Raw genomic sequence first — 18,581 nt, forward strand, 5'->3', positions numbered from 1 at the left:
GCAAGGGCAAGCCAAGCTTGATGGAGAAGGGAGGGGAATGAAGGCAGTTTGGGCTGAGTGTGTGCTGGTGGTGCCTGGTGTCCATCACAGTCTCCTCTGTTATCCTTCACAGGCAAAGCAGGAAGGACGGGAGAGCTTCCTTTTATAGCAGCCACTCTGGAGCACGAGGAATATCCCCCTGGAGATCCATCCCCAGCTGCATGAGACTCAAATATAAATTAGTCCTGAGGGTGGGAAAAGGGAGTTTTCCCTGCAGGACCTCCTGCTGCTGCCCAGCACTGATGCCATGGCACAGGAAGGTCCTGGAGATGCAGGCACCACCCTTGGGCATCCACAGCCACCCCAAATCCCTGGAAAGGGTGCTGGCATGGCAGAGGTTTAAAGACCCTCTAAAGGAAGGTGCTGGAGGTGCTGCACAGGGCAGGAACACCTGTGAGGTTCACAGGGCCACAAAAAAAGCTTTTCCTGGGACAACAGCCCAGGTCCTCCTGCTCCACAGCAACAAAACCACGACAGCACACCCATCCTGATAACACAGGGAAGCAAAGAAAGCTGGACCTGCTTCCATGGTTCCAACACTACCATGAGCTGCAAGACCAGCCACCCCCTCCAACATTCCCAAAAATAACCAAGGCAGAGGGATGTCACCAGTGGGATGGAGCTTTTGCCCAGGGGAGGGCTTGGCCAGTCCTTCCCTGAACCCACAGACATTTTTGCCTCCACAGTGTCCTACAGCAGCAAGGAACTGCACAGATGGGCTGGAAGGCAATGGGAAACTCATCTCCACCAGGAACAGAATCCCATCTGATGTCCACCAGCCCTCATGTCAGAAGAGGCAGAGCTCAGTCCTGGTTTGCCCCTGTTGTGTGCTCAATGTTCTTCCAAGAGAAAAAAAACCACTTCCTAATTCAGGCAGGGCACTCCCAAAGGTGTTCTGGCTTTTCATCTGGATGGATGCTCCTCTGGCAGGGCAAGGAGTTTAATCCAGACAAGTCCCATGGGCACCAACAAAACCACAAAAAAACAAAGTCACATCCAGTGCTGTGCTCCCAGAGGAGTTAAACACAAAAGCCATAAACTCAAGCTTTAAAACCCTTGGATGGAACAGGAGTCCAGGAGAGAAGTGTCCTCCTCCAAGCCCTCACAGCCCCTCCAAAGTCCTTCACAAGCCCAAGAGTTTGGCCAACAGCCAAAGCAAGGCTGTTCCTGAAGGATGCTTAGGGCCAAAAGCATGTACCAAATGTCTCTTAAAGCAGGGAAAATCAGATTTGAGCTGGATCAGGCAACAGCCCAAGCTCCCACAGGCAATCAGTGGTGGAGGAGAAGTGAAACCCAGATTTCCAGAGCCACAAAAAGACACTTTTTAAAGAAAAGATCCTGCCAGAATCCCCAGCACAATGCACACAGACACCATGGTCACCCAGAAGATCCCAAGCCAACACCCACAAAGCCCAGAGTAAGGGAAACCCTGGAAGTCAAAATGAGGGGAAACAGCTTCCCACCTCTGAGGATGCTGCAAGAACCATCTCATGACCACCCAAGGGGGGCCACTCAGCCCCTCCTCCTCATCTCAAAGCAACCAGATCCAGGGAGCTTGAAGGCAAAAGGCACTAATTGAGAAAATCCTGGAGCAGCTCGATATTGCCGCAGTCACTCCCGGCAGCTTCCCCTTCCTAGGATAATTTGGATGCTAATTTGGCCATCAAGAGCTGTCAAAACCCAAAGTCCCTGAACTGCTGAGCTTCCCCCAGGAGGAGATGATGACAGAGCTTTAACGGCATGGACACTTCAGAGCCCTGTCCCCATCACCCTTCAGTGGCTCTGCCCTTGCCTGGCGAAGAGGAGCTGCTGCAGTGCCACGTGTTCTCCTGGCTCCTGGCTGGAAAACCAGCCCCACCAGCGTGACCAGAGAAGGGCAGGCACAGGGAAGTCACTCACGCTGCTGGCTGGACAGGCTGCCACCACAGCTGGTGCAGAGAGGACAGCACAAAGCTCCAGAGATGAGCTGCAGACCAGCAGAGAGGAGGCGGCTCCCAGCAGCTCAGCACAGACAACTCCACGCTGCTCTCCCAGCCCAAGCACTCCACCAAGACTGATCCATCTCCAGGTATCCTCAGTCAGGAGGTCCATTTTTTGGGAAAAACAAGGGGTTTTGTTCCCAGCTTGCCACTTGGACACCAAGCAATGATGAGTGAAACCTCTCTGGATTCCAAGAACTGGTCCAAGCTGGAGAAAAACCACCCCCTTGGTTCAATTTTCTAGCACACCTTCCTGATTAATCCATCAGTGATCTGCTGCTGGATTACAGGACACCCTCAGCTATGCTGAAAATGCTGACAGGGAGCCAAAACCCTCCTTTCTTTCCTCTCTTTGAGCAGAAACAAACAGAATCAGCACATTGCAAAGAATTCCCTCAAAACAGCAGGGTTTTTTAATCTCCTCTTTGGTAAACATTCCCAAACCAGATTGCCAGGGACACCTGGGTTTAAGCAGCTTAACCCTTTGCTGGAGTTGATGGGAAAGGAAAGAGGGGGGTTGGTTGCTTCATGGGATGCTCCATGCTCGATCCAATCTCACAACCCAGGGATTTCCATGTCAGAAAGAGGGCAGGGATACCTGGAGAGCAAACTCCCAGGTGATGATGCAAGGATGTGGGGACAGATCAGAGAATCATGGAATGGTTTGGCTTGGAAAGGACCTTAAAGTTTGTCTCATGGGCAGGGACACCTTTTACTATCCCAGGTTGCTCCAAGCTCCATCCAACCTGGCCTTGGGCACTTCCAGGGATCCAGGGGCAGCCACAGCTGCTCTGGGCACCCTGTGCCAGGGCCTGCCCACCCTCTCAGGGAAGAATTTCTTCTTGATATCTGATCTAAACCAACCAGAGCCTGGATTAGGACATCTCAGGTTTGACCTCACCTGCACACCCATCCCAGGACGTGTTCCTGTCTCCATCCAGAGCAGGCTTTGGACACCACACCCATTCCGAGGACACAAAGACCACCTGGCTCATTTTAGGTGGTTTTCAGCAGCTCAAGTCCTCACTTTAACTCAGTTCAGAGCTTCTCCAGGAGTGGGAATGAGTTTTCCAGGTGCAGACACCTACCTGTGCCAGCTAGGAGGGTGCCTGAGATGCACCAAAGCCAGCTGCTGTTTATGCAACACAGGAGCAACCTTGCACCTGCTTGTTTAATTAATTACCCCGAAATTAAAGCCCAGCAGACTGCACAGAGACTCCCTGCAACCTGCAAATTAACTCAGCCTGGGGGTGAGGGAGGTCAGACAGCATCCAAGCAGTGGCTCCAAGCGTTTTCCACAGCATCAGGAGTGCCATGAAGGGGAAAAAAACCCCAAACAACACCACCCACCCCCAGCTGTCAGAGCTCTGGGGTTTTGTTGTTTCGGTCTGGCCAGGCTAAGAGCTGCTCAGTCCCATCACCGTGGATCAGATGGTTGATAAGAAACCAATTTCATCATTTTTAAGCCCCAAATGTTTATGGGCAGGCTTTATCTGCAAACAAAGACTTGCACTTTGAGCTGCAGCTTTGCGTCAGTTTGAGAACAGGCGAGGCCGTGTCGGGATTAACGCGGTGCCAAAGAGAGCCAAAGTCCCCTGCCTGCAGTCTCCATCATGTATGGTGGCAAAGCTGCATCTCTGGGCCAGGACACAACCCTTGGCACAACATTTTGGGGATAGATGCCCCTTATTTAGCAAAATGCTTTGGTGTAAAAATAGTAATTTATGCAAATCTTTGCTAAAAACCTTTGCTCAAAATTACTCCCCTTGCTGGACGGAGCAGGGTGGAATCTCAAACACTTTTTTTTTGCAGCATTAGTCACCAGGAAAAATTGAAATGATACCTGAAAGTCATCCTAGAGCCACAGCAGGCTGTTCCCTGCCCAAGGCAGAGCTTTATTTCTTGAGTGGAGCAATTTCTACAACTCTGCACTGCACTAGTAAGGACAAGACACCTCCCCTGAGTGCATCAGACACAGGAGCATCCCTTAAAAAAGGGACGTCTCGAGCCACCACAGAGGGAACATCTCCAGAGGACAAGTTATTCCCCAAGAAGTCAGCCCCAGGCAAGGCTGGAAAGGGACAGACCTGCCCTGGCTTCTCCTTGCCCAAGAGGAGCCCCAGAGCCACGTGCTCCATTCATTCCCACTGAGATTTCAGAGAATCCCAGAAATTCCCACTGAGATTTCAGAGAATCCCAGAAGGGTTTGGGTTGGAAGGGGACCTTAAAGCCCTTCTTTGCCAATCCATGGGCAAACAAGCCTTCCACCAGACCAGGCTGCTCGATTCCCATCTGTAAGACAGCACAGAGTTAAATTTTGGGGGTTTGGAGCTTGAATTAGGGGTGAAGCGTTATCAGCTGTGATAAGGGGTGGTTTGGGGCCAACCAAGTGCCCAAATTAGAGGAGACAAGACAAACCACACAGGGGATACAGCAGAGCCCAAAGCTTGTCCTCTGCCTCTACAAGAACACCTCTTTTCAAAAAGCAAGGACTAAACTGAGGTTAAAAAGCCCCACAGACTCCCTGGCTCAGCAGGGAATGCCTCACTCCATACCCTAGGCATTCCCTAGGCACATTCCCTGTGAGCAGCACAGAACCCCCTCCATTTGTGGGTTCCTGTGGAGAACCACTCCAACCCCACCACCAGCCCTGCTCAGAGGCTGATCTGACAAGCTCAGAGACGTGTTTTTAACTTCCAGACCCAAAACATGGGGCTGCAAGCAGCAGAAGACAAATCCATGGCACCAACACTGACCTGCCCAGACAACACCTCCTGCTCTCAGCAACATCAACATCCCAGATTTTTTTTTTTTTTTCCCTATCAGGATGGAGCTTTTCCACATCTCATTGTTGGTCACAGCCAGCAGATGTTGGTGCCAGTGATGGGACAGCCCTGCCAGGAGAGGCAGCACTGACTGAAAGCAACCCTGAGGAAAAGACCTGGAATTCCAGGGACTGGGAGGTGGTTTACAAGGGCCTGGAGGGACAGGAAAAGGGGGAATGGCTTTAAACTGACAGAGATGGGATGTTGGGGAGGAACTGTTCCCTGGGAGGGTGAGGAAGCCCTGGCAGAGGCTGCCCAGAGAAGCTCTGGCTGCCCCTGGATACAAAACCAGGCTGGATGGGGCTTGGAAAACCTGGGATAATGCCAAGTGTCCCCGCCCTGGAATGAGGTGAGCTTTTAGGTCCCTTCCAAGCCAAACCACTCCTTGATTCCAAGCAGGACACAGCAAGAACTTTCCAGGAGCTGAGGATGCTCTGCAGCCCAGCCAGCTGATGGCCACATGCAGCCTGCAGGACTCTGCAGGGTCAGGCTGGAATTAGACACACTCCTGATGAGGAAAAAAACTCCCTAAAATATCAAACCAATGCAGATGGACCTTTCTTTTTTTTTTTTCTTTTTTTTTTTCTTTTTTTTTTTTTCTAATTTTTAATTAAAACTTGCTTGAAGTGCCACATAAAAGAAGTGAAATCCCAGGCGCAGCTGACGCATCAGGAGAGATTTATATTTAGAAGAATGACTGAAGTACTCAATCAACAGGAAAAAAAAAAATGGGAACTTTTTCAGCAGGGCCCAGAAGGAGGAAAGAAAACCAAGAGGGAGACAGCCACCACCACCCATTATTCCTTAGGGCAAGATCCACTGGCATTTTAGCCTCCCAACAAGCCACTTTTGCAGTGAATTCAGCTTTTTTTTTGGCCATGCATGATCCCAGTAAACAACATTTACAGCCAGAACACATGATGAGCATCACAAGACAACTGGCACAAGTATTATTTTTAAATACCATCAGCTCTGCTTTTAACAGGACGACAGGAAATGTGTTATTACTCGAGCATAAAACAAATATATTGAGGCGATTAAAAAAGAAAAAAAAGGAAAAAAAAGCCATTCCCAAGCTTCACAGAGTGAAGATTTAAAGAGAGATAAAACAGAGCACCACCAGAAAAACATAATCCTTCAAAATCTGCCATTCCTCCTGCTGCATTTATTCATTTGGGAGCTTTCAGTCCAAAAGTCAGAGCCCTGCTTAGCCGGATATCCGATCGTTTGCTGGGCCTCATCCCAAATTTCTCCAGCATTACTCACTTTTTTCTTTTTTTTTTTGTGCAGGAAGGGGGATGAGGATTTTCTGGTGAAAGGCAGAAGTGAGGCAGAAGTGTTTGCAGCACTGTGGAGCGTGGGATTTCCATGGATAGGCCCAGACCTCTGCTTCCAAATGATTCCCATGCACAGAAGAAGAAAGGGACCGGGGAGATTCTGGGACTGTGCACAGTTTTAGAGCTGAGGATGAGCTGGGAGCCCTTCTGGAGTGATTTTAGAGCCCATTTTTGGAGACATGGGCACCACAACTGCAGGGACCACGGTTTAACCTCTCCACGGAGAAACGCTGTGCCTCAGTTTCCCCGCGCCGTTCTCCAGTGGTACCCAAACCCTCCAGGACACACATTCCTCCCTTTTGCCCCAAGGATTCATCTCCACCTGCCAGCACTCAGATTCCCATCCCAGCCAGGAGAACCAGCTTCCCTCAGGATGAGTGTAAGGCCAGGCTTTACAACAGAGCCCAGCACAGGGAGCTGGGATGGGGATGGAACAGTCACAGAGCAGAGAAGGGGTTAAACACTCCCCCTTCCCAAATCCCTGCTCCAGACCCCACATTCCTCTGCTCAAGCAGCCCGCAGGGCTTCCCTCTGCTCACTCTTTCCATGCCTGGCCATATCCTGGATGTTTTGGATGTTTCAGGAGCTCCTGCTCTGCCCTGGCAGGAGCTGCAGGGATGTCCCTGGCAGGGCCAGCAGCACAGCCATGGAATGCTCTGGGCTGAGAACACCTCAAAGGCCATCTCATTCCCATTGCAGGGACACCTCTGCACTGTCCCAGGTTTCTCCAAGCCCCATCCAACCTCTCCTGGGACACTCCCAGGGATCCAGGGGCAGCCACAGCTTCTCTGGGTGCCAGGGCCTGCCCACCCTCACAGGGAACAATTCCCTCCCAATATCCCATCCATCCCTGCCCTCTAAACCTGTGAGTTTAAAGCAATTCCCCCTCGTCCTGTCACTCCATGCCCTTGTCAAACAGCTCCCAGGAGCAGGGATGGATGCTGTGGAGAGCACAGCACATCCCATGGGGATCTGGATGAGTCCCTGTGTCCTCCCCATCTCTGGGGTGGAGCTGCTGCCACCTCATTCCAGGGATCTCAGCAGGCTCTGCAGGAGCCCAGGTGGACCATCTGGCTAATTGAGTTAATTAAAGCATTTTTCAGCAGCCATTAACTCTCAGGCAGCTCTCCCTGGGGAGCAGGGGCCACAGCTCAGGAGCAGCTCAGGAGAGATGGAAAAAATTACTGGGAAGCACTGAGGGCACTAAGCTGCTCCTCTGCAGCACTGGCTGCCTCCAGCAGCTCCCAGGGGAAAAAAAAACCAATCCCAAATCCCCCAAAACTTCACCTATTTGGCAGGATGTGAAGAGCCAGGCAGGAGAGGAGAGCACCACAGGGATGTCCCCATCCCAGAGCATCCTTCCCAAGCAAATCTTGGAATTTTGAGCTGGTCAAGGGCAGCACTGGCAGCACAGGGGCTCTGCTTTGCTGAGGTAATTGCCACCCTCCAGGGATAACAAACACCTTGTCCATGGTCCATTCCCAGAAAAGCAAGGAAAACATTTCCAAAGACTCCAGGAAAGCCTTGTTTTGTGGTCTCACTCCCTGATAAGCTCAGCTGTTGGAAAGGAGACGCTTTCCAGGAAGCTGATATCAAAAACTAACTCCCAAAATGACCCATCCTGGTGCTGGGGATGCCAGGTTTTCCTCCCCTTTCCCCAAAGAAACCCACTTGTCCCACCTGAGCAATCCCTGCAGAGGTACCACCACTCCTGGGGAGGCTGCTCCAAGGAACCTGCATCCACAGGGAAGGAGGAGCTGGAGCAAGGGAGGACAAGCTGTGGGATGCACCCCTCCCTTCTCCTCCTTCCTTTTTCTGGGATGCACTTGGGCATCTTCTCTTTCATTATCTGGGATGCACCCCCATCAGCTTCCCCTTTTTTGTGGGATTTACTCACAACTCCCCCTTTTGAGGGATACCCTCATCTCCTCCTCTTTTTTGGTTTTTTTTATGGGACACACTCACACAGCTCCTCTGTTTTCCAGGACACACCCACACAATCCCTTCTCCTTCTGTGGGATGCACAGCTCTTTTTGTCCTGGATCTACCCACACACCTGCCCCTCCAGCTTTTTTCTGGGATGCACTCATGCATCTCCTCCTCCTTTTTTTGATGGGATGCACCCCTACCTCCTCCTGGTCTCCTGGTTTTTTTTGCAAGATACAATCACACAGGTCCTGCTTTTGTGGGATGGACTCACAGATTTTTTTTTTTTTTTTTTTTTTTGTTCAGGATGCTCTCAAGCATCTTTCTTTTTTTTTTTTTCTTTTTTTTTTTTTTTTTGCAAGGACCAGTTGCTCCCAGGCCCACTGGGAACTATTCCCTGCACTTCCTCAAGGATTCCAACAGCTCAACCTGCCCCAAAAGCTGAAGACACACACACACACACCCCCAAAAACCCCCACTGAGGATGTTCATGGCAAAATAAGCAGGGAGGGGATTTGGGGCAGAGAGCAGAGCCATTCCCAAGCCTGGCTTTCCCTGCTTTCCCTGGGAAATGCTTCCCAGAGCAACCCCACCCCGGGAGCCCTAATCTGATGGCAGGTTTTCAATGGAGCGGCCAGGATGGGGAGGGAGAGAGGCTGGACAGGGGGGAAAGAAAGCAAGGAAATGCCTCTGAGGTGAGGAGGTTTTTTTTTCTCTGGCTGGGGCTGCCTTGCTTGGCTTTGCTTTGTTTTGCTTTGCTTTGTTTTTTGTTTTGTTTTGTTTCGCTTTGCTCGCCCGCCTCCAGCGCTGCCATTTTCCGGAAGCCGGAGCAGCGCTGGCAGAAAAATGGGAAGTTTCTCTTTGTTTAATTTTAGCAGCCTCTGCTCTGAGGGACCCAGCAGAGCTCCCCCAGCTGCTCTGGGAACGGATGTGAGGCAGGAGCAGGGAGCAGCAGCAGGGAATGAGGCAGGAATTGGGGATTTCACATCGGACACGGCCCCGGCTGAAGCGCTCTCGGTGCCAGGGGTGTGTGAGACTGGGGAGGCTCTGAGCTGAACTCCCTGGGTGACCACTGCATCCAGCATTCCACTTCCTGGGGGTTTTTCCTGCTCCTTTTCTCCATGCTTGACCTGTGGAGGTGTTTTCAGGTGGGTAACTTGAGCACCTTCCCCCACCACACCAACAAAACGAGGGATGCTGCACCCAGCCCTGCACACACTAAGAAATCCAACCAAACCCACTCTGGGACTTATCCCAGATTCATAACTCAGGCTGGGAAAAACCCTTGGGACCACAGCCTCCAGCAGCAGTGCCCATAAAACACCTCCTGCCCTGCTCCTCTCCCATTGTTCAACTCCAAAAAAGCCTTTTTCTCCCTGTTCCTAAGGAAACAGCCGGTGCTGCTCAAAGGAGGCCACACACCACGCTGACCCTGGGCCCCAAAAAGGACCTGGAACACTTCATGGGGATGACCCAAAGCCCTTGATCCAGGCAGGGTGGCCAGGCAGGGCAGGAGGAGGGCAGCAGCTGGATTTACCCCTGGAGAGAGGGAGGCAGGAATGAGCTGAGCAAGGCAGGAGCCCAGGGCACAGCCAGGAGTCTCTGCTGGGCCCAGAATTTCTGGAGTCAGCTGGAAAATATCTGGTTTGGCTCCCTGGCAGTGATTTCCTCTCTCAAAAATGCTGGGATGGTCCCCAGGGCGACCCTCCCATGGGGCAGGGGAGGAAGCAACTCCAGAGAATGAGCAGTGAAAAGGAAAAGGCTTTCTCATCATCATCATCAACATCATTATTATTAAAGTTTTCCCCATCACCTAACGGGACTGCAAACCAGATGTGCATCACCACCCCTCCAATTTACACAAAGGCAGCCTGATGATGAAAAATATGAAAAATATGAAAAATCACCCAGTCCCAGAATGGTCTGGGTTAGAAGGGACCTTAAAGCTCATCCCATTCCACCCCCTGCCATTCCAGGGACACCTTCCACTGTCCCAGGCTGCTCCAGTGTCCAACCCTGTCCACCCTGGACACTTCCAGGGATCCAGGGGCAGCCACAGCTTCTCTGGGAAAACTGTGTCAGCACCTCACAGGGAAGAATTCCTTCCTAATATCCCATCTAAACCAATTCTCCCTCATTTTGAAGAAGCACCAGAGCAATCACAAAATAAGTAAGCCACCTTCCACCTCTGCATTTTCACATACAAAGGTTTGAGGCTACCAATTTATTCTCCCATGAGGTTCCCAGTGGAGGGGCACAGCCTGGCCACCTAAGAGTGGGATTAAAGCCAGGAAATGCTGCTGGTGGCACACTGAGTGATTCCTCCCAAAAACATGCAGCCCACCCAAAATGCCAACTTCCCAGCAGAGGGACAAAAATCCAATCCAGGGACGCCATGGAAGAGTTGGAAGGTTTATGGTCTGCTCTTTGATCCATGAAAAACTGACTTTTTTTCCCTGGGAAGCACCTGGGCCTGCAGCCCCCCTGAGGCAGCAGAGGGATTCCATGTGCATTCCTGCATTCCCTGCTGCTGTGAGCCATCCCACACATCCCCATCCTGACTCCCACACTTTTCTTTAGGAGCCCACAGGAACAGAAATACACAGAAATCGCTCCAAGGACCACCAGGAGGAATTAAGGACCCCAGGATGCAAGGAGGAGCACAAAGAAGGGGGAGAAGCCACAGGTACCCTCAAAAATTACCCTTCAATCTGGATGGTTGTGGTGTGAATGCGCTCACTTGAGCACTAAAAGCCAATCTGAGCTGCTGGGAGCAAGTCTTGTTTTTGGGAAGCAGAGGGACTTGTGAGCACAAGCACGTGCCAAAGCTGCAGGTCCTGCAAGAGCCTTCTCCTTTTTCCCCCCTTCCTAAAACCCCAAACATTATTTGGGGCCACAGAGGCAGCTGGGGCTGCAAATCCCTCTGAATCCTCATCATCAATGACCAGCAGAGCTGTCCTGGTACTCCAACCCTTCAGCTCCTCCAGGGACAGGGCTCAGCCCCACCACCTGCACCAGGAGCAGCCCAGGGTTTCTCCTGCCCCTTCTCTGCCCCCCAGTTCCATCAGAGGGATTTCCCCTGTGCCAGCACCAGCACAGCCACGTGCTCCCGGCCCAGCCAAGGCTGGCACAGCACTGCCAAGGCCCCCAGACAATGCCAGCCCTGTGCCCAAGCCCTGGGCAGGGTCAGTGCTGGCCAGGAGGGAGCCCAGGGCAGCAGCTCCTGCTGAGGGAAGCCATGGGGAACATGTTCTCTGCTTTGAAACCTCGCTCTGCAAATTCTGGGGAGCGGCTTGGGTGGGTCCTGAGCTGGTGCTGGCAGTGGAGATGGCTCCTGCACCCTGGCAGGGCATTGTCCAGAGGGCAGGGAGCCCCACACCCTGCTCTCCATGAACACCCTGCTGCAGCCATCACAGAATCCCAGAATGGTTTGGGTTGGAAGGGACCTCAAAGCTCATCCCATCCCACCCCTGCCATGGCAGGGACACCTTCCACTGTCCCATGTGGCTCCAAGCCCCATCCAGCCTGGCCTGGGACACTCCCAGGGATCCAGGGGCAGCCACAGCTGCTCTAAAAACTGTGCCAGCACCTCACAGGGAACAATTCTTTATTCCCAATATCCCATCCAGCCCTGCCCTCTGGCAGTGGAAGCCATTCCCTGTGTCCTGTCCCTCCATGCCTTGTCCCCAGTCCCTCTCCAGCTCTCCTGGAGCCCCTTTAGGCCCTGCCAGGGGCTCTGAGGTGTCCCTGTAGCCTTCTCCTCTCCAGGTGAGCACCCCCAGCTCTCCCAGCCTGGCTCCAGAACAGAGATATCCCAGTTAATAAGATATCCCAGTTAATAAGATATCCCAGTTAATAAGCAGAAACACATTTCCCAGTGGGTTGATCCCGTGTTTCAAAGCTGACTCATCACTGGTCACTGGGGAAGTCAACATTTGGCTACAAAACTTTCCTGGGTGTTGCCATCCCCTGCTCCCTGTGACAGGGACAGCACCCGAGGAAATGGCTGGAACTGTGTCAGAGGGGATTTAGGTTGGATTTTAGGAAAAAGTTCTTCCCCCAGAGGGTGCTGGCACTGCCCAGGCTCCCCAGGGAATGGGCACAGCCCTGAGGGTGCCAGAACTCCAGGAATGTTTGGAAAACACTCCCAGGGATGCACAGGGTGGGATTGTTGGGGGGTCTGTGCAGGGCCAGGGCTTGGACTAGACAATCCCTGTAGGTTCCTCCCAGCTCAGGAAATTCCATGATTCCATAAAAACCCATCCTACCTCCCAAGTACCTCCCGTGGAGCCCCTGGGGCCAGCTTGCAAAGCTCAGGTGCTTTCAGGAGGGATTTGGGGCAGGAAAGAAGAGGCAGGTGCCAAACATGAGGTGAGGGTATTTGCATTCCCTCCTGTGCCAGCTGCCAGCAGAAATCCAGCCAGGAGGGGACACAGCTCTCAGACCCCCTGGAAACAAGGAGACTGAGGAGGATGCAAATTCCCCTGCAAGGACAGCTCTGGCCACAAAAAGTCACATTTAAATGCTTTTCCTATTAAAAATACAAAACCCACACACACTGTTTTTAAGGAGTGTCTAAACCACCTCCTCACCATCCCCACAAGCCCTTGAGAGCAACCCCACCAGGCTAAAATAAATATTTTAGCTTGGCAAATAGTTTTCCTCTCATTAAAAGGCAAACACAATTAGGATGTCGAGTGCCGGCTGCAATCGCTCCACGCTGCTCCGGCTCTGGTTGATTAAAAGTAAGGAAGCTGCTATTTTTGAAAAGCACATTCCCTTCCACAGCCTGAACGGGGTTATTTTGGACATAGAGAGCCATGGAAAGCTGGCATCTCTGCCTGCAAAATTCCCCAGCCAGGAGGGGATGCACTCAGCGGGGCCGTGGGATGGGGGGCGGTGAGAAAAATGGGAATTTTGCTGTGAGTGACCAGGGGGATGAAACTCGCTGTGGGAAGAACATGGAGACCCTGGAAAGCTGAGGGAATCATGGATGGTTTGGGCTGGAAGGGACCTCGAAGTTCACCTCATGGGCAGGGACACCTTCCACCAGAGCAGGGCTGCTCCAAGCCCCATGCAAACTCCCAGGGATGGGGCAAGGGTGAGCTGCTCCAGAGAAAAGGAGGAAAGAAGGAAAAAGCAGAGCAGGAGAGCAGAGCTGCCACCAGAGATGCTGTCCCCTCTGCAGGGTTTGGGACCAACAGAGCTGTGCAGGAGCAGGAGCCAGGAAGGAGGAGACGTGAACATTCCGAGGAGCCCGGGATTCTTTAGGCTGGAAAAGCTCTGTGAAAGCTTCAAGCCCAAGCATTAACCCAGCTGCCAAACCCACCCCTGTCAGACCTACAAGCCATCCCAGGGGGATGTTGTCCTCATGACCAAGAATTTTTTCTACTTTAATGCAAATTTAAGCATCCAGGCAAGAGGAAACCAAGGATGGATCCTTATTCCAGAGCCTCAGCATCCAGACAGAGCTGGCAACACCACACAGCCCCCACTCCAACTCCTACCCAAGCTGCTGCTCCACTCAGCATTATTAACTTTTAATGTATATATTAATTAACAGCCAAAAGTTAATCATTGCAAATCTCAGGGAGCGAGGAGAGGCTGGAGAGGGGAGGAAGGCAGTGATGGGCATCCCAGAGCTGGGAATTTGCATGCACCTGATCCCACACCCCACAGCTCTGCTGGGTTTGGGGGCTTTGATGCCACGTGGCTTCATTTGGGCACAGAACAACCTCACAGTCCCCACTGTCCCAAAGTTATGCTGAGCCTAAACTCCTGAGCAGGCAGGGATCCCAGGAAATCAGCATTCCCAGGAGCCTGCAGCACACCTGAACAATTCCACCTCTCCCACCCAGCAGCAACAGCTGGAAACCGAGGCTTCACAGCATCCCTTGCTCCCAAAGCATCCCTGGACCCAAAGCATCCCTGGCCCCAAAGCATCCCTTGCTCCCAAAGCATCCCTGGCCCCAAAGCATCCCTGGCCCCAAAGCATCCCTTGCTCCCAAAGCATCCCTGGCCCCAAAGCATCCCTTGCTCCCAAAGCATCCCTTGCTCCCAAAGCATCCCTTGCTCCCAAAGCATCCCTTGCTCCCAAAGCATCCCTGGACCCAAAGCATCCCTGGCCCCAAAGCATCCCTGGCCCCAAAGCATCCCTGGCGCCAAAGCATCCCTGGATCCAAAGCATCCCTGGATCCAAAGCATCCCTGGCCCCAAAGCATCCCTGGAGCCAAAGCATCCCTGGAGCCAAAGCATCCCTGGACCCACAGCATCCCTGGACCCACAGCATCCCTGGCCCCAAAGCATCCCTGGATCCAAACCATCCCTGGACCCAAAGCATCCCTGGACCCACAGCATCCCCGGACCCACAGCATCCCCGGACCCACAGCATCCCCGGGCAGCCAGCAGGGAGCAGAGAGGGCAGCGAGCCCTGGGCGAGCTGGGAGAGCCCTCCTGGAAAAGGCACGGCGGGCACAGCCGCTGGAATGCGGCTCGGAGCAGCCCCGAGCTGCTCCCGGAGCGTCCCGGCGGTGCCGATGGGGAACGGGAGCGCTGCTGGCCGCGGGACACGTGCGGTGACAGCGGCAGGGAGACAACAGCCCGGGCAGCCACTCGTGGCAGTGCCAGCGGGAGCCGGGGGACAACGGGGGTGCGTCCCCACGGCACAGGAACGGGGACACGGAGCCACATTTACACCCCGACACGGCACATGGCAGCGGGGACACCAACACCGAGCACAAAACGCGGCCACACACACGGGGGACACGGGGACACAGACACACAGAGTCACACACACGCAGGGGACACAGTCACACACACAGGGACACACAGGGACACAGTCACACACGCACGGGACACGGTCACACAGACACAGGGACACACAGGGACACAGACACAGGGACACACAGGGACACAGTCACACAAGCAGGGGACATGTGGCACGCACAGTCACCCAGGACACACGCACAAAGTGGCACCCAGAGGACACTCAGAGTGTCACACACTCAGACACACACAGGACACACACACACAGTGACAGCCCCACGGAGGACACTCAGAGTGTCACACACACACACAGTGGCAGCCCCACGGAGGAAACTCGGAGTGCCACAAACACACAGTGACAGCCCCACGGGGGACACTCGGAGTGCCACACACACACACACACAGTGACAGCCCCACGGAGGACAGAGTGTCACACACACACACAGTGACAGCCCCACGGGGGACACTCGGAGTGCCACAAACACACAGTGACAGCCCCACGGAGGACAGAGTGTCACACACACAGTGACAGCCCCACATTCAGAGTGCCACACACGCAGTGTCACACTGCCACACGCGACACTTGTACACACACACACACTTTACACGCGGTCACAAGCACACTCACGGTGTCACTCACGGTGTCTCACACACACACACACACAGACGCTCTCGCTCTCCCCGGCCGCCTCCCCGCGCTCCGCCGCTGCCTCAGCCCCGACCCTCCGCCGCCACCACCGCCTCCCTCCCTCCCTCCCTCCCTCCCTCCGCCGCCGCCGCCACAAACTTTTCCCCAGCGGCCCCGGGATCCCTCGGGGAGCCGCTCCCGCCGCCCGCAGCCCCCGGGCTCGCCCCGCTCCCGGCTCTCACCTGCGCCCGCTCCGACCCCGCCACCGCCGGCACCGAACCCGCTCCCGCTCCCGCTCCCGCCGCGCTCCGGGCGCGCCCCCGCCGGCACCGGCCGCGCGCGCCCGCCCCGCTGACGTCACGGGGCGTGGTATGGGCGTGGCCACGCGGAGGGCGGGAACGCGGGGGGGGGAACGGGGGATGGCGGGGGGGGCGGGGGGAGATGCTGGTGTAAAACACGTGGGGAGGAGAGAAGGACGGGAAAAGCGGGATGGGGGAATGGGTCCTTGTGCAAGGGGGGAGTGCGAACCACGCCCGCCCAGCCCGGTGTGAGCGCGGGCACACTCGCGGTGGTGGTGACACTCGCGGTGGTGACACCCGTAGTAGTGACACTCACCCTCAAAACTTGGGGGAAATGAGGGTTTATCCCCACCCGGCCCCCTCCTCCCGCTTCTTTTTTTTTGGCCGTTTTTGTCAAACTGCGAAATCCTGGTCAAGCAGAAATCCCGCCGCTGTTGTTCTCCCGGGGTGGGAAAGGCAGGAGAAACGGGGAGGAAAAGGCTGAGCTCTGGTTTCTTGGGTTAAGCACGGTCGGAGAGTGGCTTCCGAGCTTCCCACAGCACCCAACGCTGGAAAAAGGAGGTTGTGATCCCTAAAAATCCCATAGACTGAGGGAGCATCCCACCCTGGGATGCAGGGTTAGGAAATGGGCTACCGGGAGCATCAGCCCAGCAGGACAGGCATGGACACAAAGTGCACCCAGAGTTGGTGGCCACCAACAGCACCACGGTGGCCACCTCCCGTTGGGACACCCTCTGGAAAAGCAGCTGAGAGAGAAATACTGGAGCAGATGGGTCTGGGCTACTTGAGCTGCTGCTCTTCCCACCCCCCTCCTTGTTTTTTCCTGGGCTTAATCGGGATCTGATGATTAAATTTCCTCTTCCTGGTGCTGGCTCCTCCTGCGCCCAGCATGGCAGAAGGAGACGGAGTTTTGGCTGGGCTGGGACAAAAGTGGGGTGGCAAAGGGGTGGCTGTGAGTCCTTGTGTGGCCAGACCCCATCCTGGGTGTCAGCTGGGACTTGCCAGCCTCATTCCAGCTTTTTTCTGTCTCCCCAGAAGGAGCCACACAGAACCACTTCAAAGCACCCTTGGGAGGAGCTCTTTCCTGCAGTGTGATTTTGGGAGCTTTGGGGTTTCTGCAAGGGGAGCTCCCTTCAGCTGGGTAACCTGGTTCTCTAACTGCAACAGGGCACCTCCACCCTGTTTTGCCAGTGGAAAACACTGGGATGGCACCTGGGATGAGCTGGGCTGGGAGCTGCCCCCATCTGTGCCTTGGCACTAAGCCTGGAGTGCTCCTGTCCCTCTGCTCCTGCAAAACTCATTAAAATCAGTATTTCAGTTGCTGGTTTGTTCCTCTTTTCCATCTCTGGTGTGATTCCCTGTCTTTTTGGATACTGGAAAGTCCAAGTTATTCCTGTCTGGGGCTGGCACCTTCAGTGGCTTTGGGGACAAAAGTGTCTTTTCCAATGGGTGGGGGGAGGTGTATGAGAATCTGCAGTTCCTGCTCAGCATCCTCATGTTCCCTTGGGAAAAAAAACACGTCTCCAGGTGCCAGAACCATGCTTGGACTCCATTAAAAATCAGCAATTTGTGGGTGACAACAGCTGCTCATCCTGGGAGCAGCTTTCCCAGCGCTCAGGATGTGCCTTGGGCATGTTGCTGGTGCTGAGCCTGGGATGGTGAAATGAGAATTCCACCTGCACCCATCCCTCTCTGCTTCCTGAGAGGTTTGCAGTGCCCAGGAGCAGCTCAGAGCAAGGCAGCAATCCTGGGGAGCAATTAATATTGGCCAGAATGCCCTGAGGAGGCTTTTCTGTGGTGCTGGATTCCATCCTGCAGGAATTCCGTGGTAAAGTTCATTTCTCCGTGTGTTCCCCTCTGGGGTGTTTCTCAGGCACAAATCTGTGTGGAAATTGTTGGCCTGAGCAGTTCCTAGGAACAGGGCTGCTCCAGGATGACATTCCCATGGGTCAGGTGTGTGAGTGTAGCCAGATTTTTTTGGGAAGAGAGCAACTGCTTTCTGCTCTGCTGCTGCCTTGGGAATTGTGGACAGGTGTTGCAGACATCTTTTATGGAAAATCCTTTCCTTAGGATTTTTCCTCCTGAGAAGCTGAGAGGCCTCAGGAACAAAATGTAAACATTGATTATCTGCTGGATATGTGGAATGCAACAGGTGGATCTGTGATTGGCCCATGTTGGTTGTTTCTAATTAATGGCCAATCACAGCCCAGCTGGCTCAAACTCTGTCCGAGCCACAAACCTTTGTTATCAATCCTTCCTGTTCTATTCTTAGCCTAGCCTTCTGAGGAAATCCTTTCTTCTATTCTTTTAGTATCGTTTTAATGTAATATATATAATAAAATAATAAATCAAGCCTTCTGAAACATGGAGTCAGATCCTCGTCTCTTCCCTCATCCTGAGACCCCTGTGAACACCATCACAGACAGGAGCTGGACATCCAGGCCTGGCTCTGCTGAGCCCCAGACTCAGCAACACCAATCCCCTCCCCAGGGCTGGAGCACGGATCCCCCTCACCAGGGGGATCACAGAATGCCAGAACCATGGAATGGTTTGGATCCCATCTCATTCCAACCCCTGCAGGGCCAGGGATGCTCTCACAGACACAGCAGCAGCTCAGCCATGAGCCCTGAGCTCCCAAAACCTCCCAGAAGGGAGAGTTCCCAAACCTGACCCTGATCAGATCCACTTCCACATGGAATATCAGAGCACCCCAAGCCCCAAAACCTCAGAGCCCTGAGCTCCCAAAACCTCCCAGAAGGGAGAGTTCCCAAAACTGACCCTGA

At 53.9% G+C, this 18,581-nt stretch overlaps 1 protein-coding gene across 1 annotated transcript in view; it reads right to left on the bottom strand.

The window, feature by feature from the left end:
- Nucleotides 1-15,880, bottom strand: part of SH3BP4 (SH3 domain binding protein 4) — a 34,294-nt gene extending 18,414 nt beyond the window's left edge. Inside the window, exon 1 of the mRNA XM_071418106.1 lies at nucleotides 15,742-15,880. The gene's annotated coding sequence lies outside the window, so the exon portion shown is untranslated. The remainder of the gene's footprint in view (nucleotides 1-15,741) is intronic.
- Between the last annotated feature and the right edge of the window lie 2,701 nt (nucleotides 15,881-18,581).

The sequence above is a fragment of the Agelaius tricolor genome, unplaced genomic scaffold, assembly GCF_023055355.1.
Source record: "Agelaius tricolor isolate 1412-34295 unplaced genomic scaffold, bAgeTri1.0.p SCAF_75, whole genome shotgun sequence".
In the NCBI taxonomy this organism is placed as follows: domain Eukaryota; kingdom Metazoa; phylum Chordata; class Aves; order Passeriformes; family Icteridae; genus Agelaius; species Agelaius tricolor.